Below are 8,441 nucleotides of genomic sequence, written 5' to 3'. Positions count from 1 at the left end.
CACTAGTAAACCAGACCCAGTGAATCTGGATTTTAAGCTGAGTGTATCTAATGTATCTTACTACCTATGACCTTATTTCTAGCATACATGAGGTTGTTTCTAGGACTGCCATTAAAAGAAATAAAAGGTTATAAAGTCTGACAGGTTCTCTGAGCTGACAATGATCCAATTAGTACACGTAACACTAAAAATATAACGCTAGAATCTATACTGCATGTAGGAGGTTGCGCAATGCTGCTAATTTTTTTTATATAGCAAATAGCAAAGGAAAATTAACTTCCACACTCCTTATAAGATACAATTTTATTAGAATCTCTCCATCAGTAAGTTCTCAAATACTAGCTGTCTTCATAGGCAAGTCACACCAATTTGTACACTCTAATGGAATTTGTTTACCACAACAATCTCCCCCCACCCCAAAAAAAAAAAAAAAAGAGGTAGTGATTGGACAGGACAAATGTATCAGCAGCAAAATGAAATTGAGGACTTTAATCAGCCTAGATAGAATTTGTTTAAGAAATTCTCCAGAAAAGAAAAGATAAATTAGTGTCATATTCCAAACCTATGCCCATCTGTTTTAAAGAAAGGGCTAAAATAGTTCTTGCTGTTCTTCAGTAAGTAATTTGTTACTTATCACCATTAGCCACAGCCTGGATCCAATTCTCAGTAATTAAAATATTTGAAGGTGGCGTTTTAGTTTGGGGTTGGTGTTGGGGTTTATTTTGCAACACTTTCTATGCTGAAGTTCATCAGAGCCTTGTGACTTCAGTTTGAAAACAAAAGACTGTCTTTCTGTTATTTCTCTTCTATCCTTCTATGAAGGTATAAATACCTACTGACAGTGATACTGGCTGAGCAACAACACCTGACAGAGTAAAGACACAAATTTTATTTTATTTTATTTACAGAACTTTGTTGCAAGGCGGTGCTATGCTGTTTCAATACAAATGAGAAAGAGCATTTCAAAACCTTTCATCTGGATTCAGAGCTGCTGCAGTCAACTATAGTAAATTTGGCAGCTTGGAGAATGACAGTGGATGAAGGTCACTAGTAACTACTGAGAGCATTAGAATTGAAAGATTTTTAGATTGAAGAGCATGATTACTCGTTGAGCGATGAAAGAACAACCATCAGTGAAAATGTTTCCCTTGCCCTCTGCCATTTTGCTAATCACTTAAAGTAATCATTCATACTAGTCCCTTGACATTTGGCTTTTTTCCAAGTTTGTATTGCCATTCTTTCCTGAATCTGCATACGCCTGGCAAGAGATCTGTTTTTATAAATATATAGTTTAAAGAAACTATACCCCTGAGATGCAACTAATACTTGCTCAAGTTATGAGCTTGAAAAACCTGATTGCATATGTGCTCTGGAGGGACTATCAAGAGCTTGGCAGGGAGCTAAGAAAAAGTTCCTAGCTGTTGAGCATGTTGCATATGCTTAGAGCTCCTAGACAACAGGCACCTGCATCCCTTCCGAGGTACCCAGTATGCTATAATTTGAAGACTGAGTATGGCTTTATAGGTAGTTACTTCTAATGGAAGCAACTGGAAGGGGAACAGTGACAAGAACAGATGGAATATTTTTTCTGGAGAGGAGTAGTAAGGGAGAAGGGACAGAAACGAGTCAGAAAAGACCAGTGCAGATAAACCAGGTCATAGAAAGGACAATATATTGCATTGTCCTTGTATATATCTGCTCCAAAAACTGTGAAATGTAAAGGAAAAAAAAAAAAGGGGGGGGGGGGGGGCGGATTACAAAATGGTAACAGTAGAACACACCCTTCTGCAGGCCACAAAAGTAATGATAGCCTTGCATTTTATGATTTTTGGTGATCAGCTCTCCAATGTCTTCCAAATCTTCCAAAACATAGGAACTTAAGAGTTTCATTGTTACATTGTGTGTACCAGTACTGATACACACAAGTTTTTGTGGACCCTGATATCTCAAATAAATAGCTAGCAGACTGGCCAATAATTTCCACTCAAGGATTCTTTCTGCACTACAGAAATGACTTCGGCAATCTAATCTTCAATTTCTATCCTCCATAATCTTTGTTCAAAACAATCTATTTGCTAATGAAGTTGAGTTGCAACCCTTTTAATAGCTGCTACAAGTAACATTAGTTGCAAGGCTTTAGGCTATAGTACTAAAAACAGATTTTTTTGTTCATAACAGTAGTTCAAACAGCATTGGTTCAAGTGCATTAGTTGCCAATAACCATAACCAGGTGCTTATTCAAGCCTTCCATTCCTTAAGATACTTTAATTGCTTTGATTCAGAAGCATCCTTCACTCTTATACAACTTTACTTACACCATCAATTTAAGGGGTGCTGAAGCATCACTTTTGAACAACATCAGTGTTTCACGTTGTATTTTAGCTATACAAAATGGTAAAAAAGTCAGTCTTCAATAACTAGTGAAGTGATAGACAGACCCTTAGGTTTTCATGTTCCCAAGTGGCAGAGGCTGAAGTTCCAGGCTACAGATGAAATATACATGATACATTCCTCAGCTAATTATTTGTCAGTACATTAATAAATCACACCGATCCCCTCAAGGCTATCTAAATTTAGAAGGTTCATGAGATGTAATACATAATTAATATCCTTAGATTGGATGGCTTAAAGGCAAGTGATTTCCTGATCTCATATGAAGCAGAGAGTATTTATCACTGTTGTCCAAGTAAGGAATTGCCAGCATTCCTGCTTTTTGAGACTGTGTATAAATGTCTCTGTCATTTATTTTAGTCCAAGTGTAGAAAACATAAAATACATAGCAATTGGAGCTAGATTTTTTAAGTCCTATGCAGCTTCATTTATGCATATTTACAGGTACAAAATCCAATATGTGCACATATGGGTAATGAATTGCTGATCAATCTTAAAAATCAATGGAAGTTTTACCACTGTCATCACAAAATTATTGTTGTGTCACACATACAAGTATGCAAATATCTGCATAATCTCCAGCTATTTGCAAGTGTGGCTTCTCCAAGCTCACCTTTTCTCAAAATGTTCTTCCATAAACTCTTCGGATGATGCTTCTCACAGTCTCCCATACCTCTCTCCCCTCCTTTTCTCTGTGGCTTTCCACAGGATCTTTCCTTGGTCTCATGGTCTCTTTATCTCTGTTTTATTTCTGAGAAAATCACCCACAAACACTAATTAAGTTCTACAATAATGATTCTGCCTCGCCCTCTAGATGTGAATTCTCCTACCAGAATAAAACAGGATCTGACTAACAAATTGTCCATCCCCTCAATATCAGGCTGACAAAACCTCCCTCCTCTTCTTCATATCTTACTCACTAACTTGCTGAACACTGCAGACGGCACAACCACAGAGCTCTTCCTACTGTAGTGAAAAAAGTCCTTCACTACTGAGGTGACTTCTCCCCACCTCTGTGACCAATTTTGCACCATTAGTCACCATAGTCATGGGGTATTTACACTATTAACTCCTCAAAACTCCTCAAACTCTTGGCTTAAAATCTGCCAAAATTCAGTGCACAGAAGAGAGTCTGTACTCCTGCCTACAGCAAGGATGACCATTTTTACCTTCTCTTAGGTTTTGTGTGGCCCAGTCAAATCAAAAATGTAAAGTACAAGCAGAAATGGTACCGAAGAGATAAAGGATCAGAAGTAAGAAAGAAACTTATTCAGCTTTCTGCCCTACCGGGTTCATTTGAGTCAGAGAATAGAAGTAACAGTTTATAGTAGAAGGAAAAGGAGAAAACAGCAAATTGTTCTGTAACTACAAATGCTGAGATATTGGGTTCTGAAACAGAATTACAAAATTATTTAATTCCTACTTCCCAAAATCTTCCTTGTGCAATTAGACATACCTTTGCAACTAGAATTCAGACCACTCTTTAACTGTGTGGACAGACACACAGACAATATTTAATGTAGGCATAACAATACCAGACAGGAAAGTCACGTAGCTAATATCTTCTGTTTTAGTCACATACGTAGCTTTCGTACAGATCTTATCTTTGACTTGACATGGCTTCAGCAGCTTTTTCCCTTAAACATATACAATCCTACCCCACAAATAATCATGGATTATGCTGATCTGAAAAAATTTTCACTGGCTGGTATGACCAAGTCATTTTAACACTTATTTTTCTTTACTGGCTCCCTACTTATTATCTCAGCTAACTAATGCAAAGAAACACCCTTATTTTAGGTATTCAAAACAAATGTCTTCATGCTACCTCACTGCTATCTCTGCTTTGAAGGAGCTTTTGCTGTATATGTACAAAATGGTAATATTCTTATTGATCACCACCTCTCTGTCTTCTGCAATGCCTACTTTTCTTCAAGATTTAAAAGAACCTTCAGTAAACTAATGGGGGAGTTCTGTGGGCATCAATGTTACTTGTTACTCAGAAACTACTCATTGCTGAATTAAGAGGCAAAGACCAAAGTGGGAAACACTGACCCACTCCATCAAAGCTGTCATCTTCAGTATTTCTGCCTGGTATCTTCCCTTGATAGCATTCTCAGAGACAAATGTCTTACCCTTCCTCTGTTCTGATGCATTTCACAAATGTATTGCTTCTTCTTTTACGCAAAGCAGTGGGACTGCAAAAGATTTCTGTCATTCATTCTGTTTTTTTTTTAAACAGTATTTTCAGAAGGCTCTCTTTTTCACAGTCTGAGTTCAGCAGACTGTTATTTTACAGACAATATTTTCACTGCTTATCTCTATTTGGCATATTGATTCCAAATCAATTTATTGATTTGATATTTATTATATTTTCTATTAATCTTGTAGGAATGTAAAGTGTTTACCGCAAATCTAAGGTAAACTTATTTGAATGGATCAGATACTGCTCGTTTAATGATGTAACATATTTTTATTTGATTTGTACATCCTCTATATATCAGATCATAAACCAGATAAAAATTGACTGCATTGCTAGTTCAAATAAATGCCTGTAAAAACTTGCCGATAAAGAAACAATAGATAATTTACTAATAACTTTAGAATTACTTTTCCTCTTCTGAAAACAGCCATAAATGTGAAGAAGCCTGTAATGTCATCATTTTTTTATATGCAGAGCTTCCTATTACAACAATTTAAATATTCAGACAAATTTTCAAACATTACAATTTCTTTATAGCAAAGGGAGAAATTTCCCTCACAGAATTTGAAGGCAACTTCACAGATATGTTTAATAAGGTTATTTCATTTTTGTATTTCAAATCTTGTCAAAATGTCTCTCCTCTCACATGCCAATTTATTTTATTATTGTTGGAAGATTTTGTACAAATGCCATATGAGTTACTCCAACTTATTCTCAAACATTCAAGTGCTTGCTATTAAAATAATGAAATTATTTCTTAACCAGTTAGCACTAGCAGTTATCATGTTTTCCAAACTATTACATTTAATTTTATCTCACTTCCATGGTTTGTCTCCCTAGATTTTCCTGCAGCACTGCAGAAATGTTAAGCAACTAGATACTCAGTAATACTTTCAGAGACATGTCTTTAGAGATATGGAATATATATATAACACAGGGTATGTTTTATAATTATAAAAGTAGCATACCTGAAGGGGATGGACTGAGTTCTTTGATCTTTCCTCCTCTTTCTGGCTGAAAGGTAAGATCAGATTCTTCAAAACTTCCAGTTTAGAGCCAGGGGAAAAAAGAATGCTTGTTGTGTTATGCAGTTGGAAAAAAAAAAAAAAAAAAAAAAAAGGAAGATTCATTTTAAGGTAGATTGTGGGTTGACACAGTAAGGAAAGGATGAGGATAATATAGGAAATAAAAATAACTAAAAAAAAAAGTGTAACAGAGATGAATATAATTTATTTTGGTTTGGTTTTGTACTGAGGCAAAGCATGCCAATCTTTTCAAATTGTTTGTGCATCTTGTATTTTCATTTTGTCTTACTGCCCAGGAGCATTCAGATCAGCATTAAAATGCATTTATTGTTTAACAATACTTATGGATTAACACCCCTATACAGAAGAAATCTCCAAAGCAAGCAAGGTGTTCAATCACGGAGGACACAATGCATTATGGAAATGCAATCCAGCTAGTGAACAAGTCCATAGGAAAAAAATGGGATCATCTTTCATTCAGGCTTTATAAGTACTGAACAACAATTGTTAATTCAAAAGAAAAAATCTTTGGAGAGTAGTTTCAATAAGCTAAAAGAGTTTAAGTAAATAACATACAAACAAATTAAATGACATACTCATATAATTTTCTTTAGCATAGAATTTGAAAGAAAGCTTTTTACTTTGTAAAAACTTGCCTTTTTTTGCTGAAAAAAAAATTGTAACAGAAAATTACAATTTTATAGTCATTTTCTAACTAAGGGATATAATTTTTTATTCACGTTGCGTTAAAATCCACAATCACACCATAGGATGATGCTTCTCCTAAGACTGATTGTATCTTACATATGTGCTAACACTTCAGCCACATGCTGATTGCATTTTGAATCAAGGTCAAGGCCATACCAGCATAAGTATTCATATTTTGGAGTGTTGATTTTGGCATAAGCCAGCTGGATACAACAACATTTTTGTGAAATCCAGTTATTACGTATAAGAGGCATCAGTAACACTCATGAGCTGGAAAATCCTTACTCCTATTTGTCAGAGAAAGAAACTAAAAAGCATCAGGATCAAAGAATGAAGAATTCTGTTTTTCTAGGCATAAAAAGAAAACTTATATCTGACTAACTACAGCAGAAATAAGACCTACTTGTCATATAAATCCAGTAATGCAGAAGCTGTTGACAGGGACTACCCTATAACATTGCATCTTTGTGAATGGGCAAGGGAATTCTATATATTACTCCATAAAGTCAAACTGAGACAACCAGTTGCAATACTCATTCCAGGAACTGAAAATCACAGCATATTTTGATTGTTTGTTTTTTTCTTTAATGAAGATTTAAAAAAAAAAAAAAATGGGGGGGGGGGGAAGAGGTAGATATTTTTTTTCTTTTCCTTTTCTTTTTCCATTTAATGTCTTCATTCATGTTGTGATTAATTTATTATGCTGAGATATCCAGTCACTGAAGTTATATTGTTGAGTAGGGATCAAAGAATAAACAAATTCTTCAAAGCAACAACCTCACCCAAAGACTACATGAATGTCACGTTCAGAACTGTGCAGCATACTTAGAGACCGAAATTAATCTTCTGATCTGCTCCAGCTTCCTGCATTGTATTGCACAAATTCATCTATGATTCAAAATAATACTACTAATAATTAGTATTTAACAACAACCATCCGTAAGGTATGTTTTATATTATGGCGGTGATAAAAAAGATCATTTACTTTTAGTTAGGTTACTCCATAATTTTCTAATAGTGAAATCATATACTAGGTTATATACAGAGCAGATAAGCCACTAAAGGAAAGGTAATACAACAAAAAAAAGAACTTAGTAGTTGTAAAATTCTTATATTTAAAATACAGAAGTTATTTTTTTTTCTTTTTTTAATCCAATATTTTACTGACTGTGTGTGCACTTTCATTTCCTTATTACTTTTGGTCTTGTTTGATTTACATTTTCAGATTCATAATCAATACAAAGTGCCTTCCTTGAAAGCAAGTCAAAGTATTGTTCTCAGAATTTTTTGGAGGAAGAAAAAAATCTCTCACACAGATATTTTGTCTTGTTTTTGTTAATCTGAAATTGATAACCCATCTGGATCTGAAGCTAAGTTAAAGATGTCCTCATTAAGAGTAAGATGGGAGGCCATCATGTGAAATATGCTTTATAGTGATTCACTGAAAAAAAAAAAATAGCAGGGAGGGACAGGAAACCCTCCTAGCTCTTACCCACCCAAGAAGCTAGAAAGAGCTCATGAGGAAATGTATCTTTTGTCATGTTGGTACACATGAACACGCAACACACTTGGGCTTTCCATGCTGGGTTCCTAAGTCCTGTGGGGATGGCTCTCCCCTTGGCTGCTGCCCAACCAGCCTTTGCCTGCTTCAGGAAGCCCACAGGCTCAGCAAGCTCTTCTCCGTGTCTCCCCTCCTGGGCTCTGGCTCCCCCATGCTCACATTTAGCTGAACATGGCACAACAACATGCCACACTGCCAGGCATATAGCTCAGCACAAGCAAAGCCCTCAGCAGCCTTGAGCAGGGCCTGCCCCAGCTCCCCTTGTCAGCCATGTCCCAGCCCTGTGGCTTCCCTTGCCCTGGCCTCTGTACACTGCCTGGTGGTATCCTCCTGCTGATCCCCAGAGCAATGGTTCAAGCTTTTGTTCAACAGCAGTTAATTGACATTGTAAGACAGAAGGCTTATTTAATGCAAGGCTTTTCTGAGGTGCTGAGCACTCTCATTTTCCCTCTGCTAAAAATCAGACATGCTCTGCTATGCACTGCACATTATGTTCAGACTAATTAGGAAAAAAATAAAAAATAAAAAAATCTTCCAAGCTTTCCTATTGCCA

This window comes from Anser brachyrhynchus (genome assembly GCF_964034855.1).
Source record: "Anser brachyrhynchus genome assembly, chromosome: 2".
Lineage (NCBI taxonomy): Eukaryota > Metazoa > Chordata > Aves > Anseriformes > Anatidae > Anser > Anser brachyrhynchus.
Note: the sequence above shows the minus strand (reverse complement) of the source record.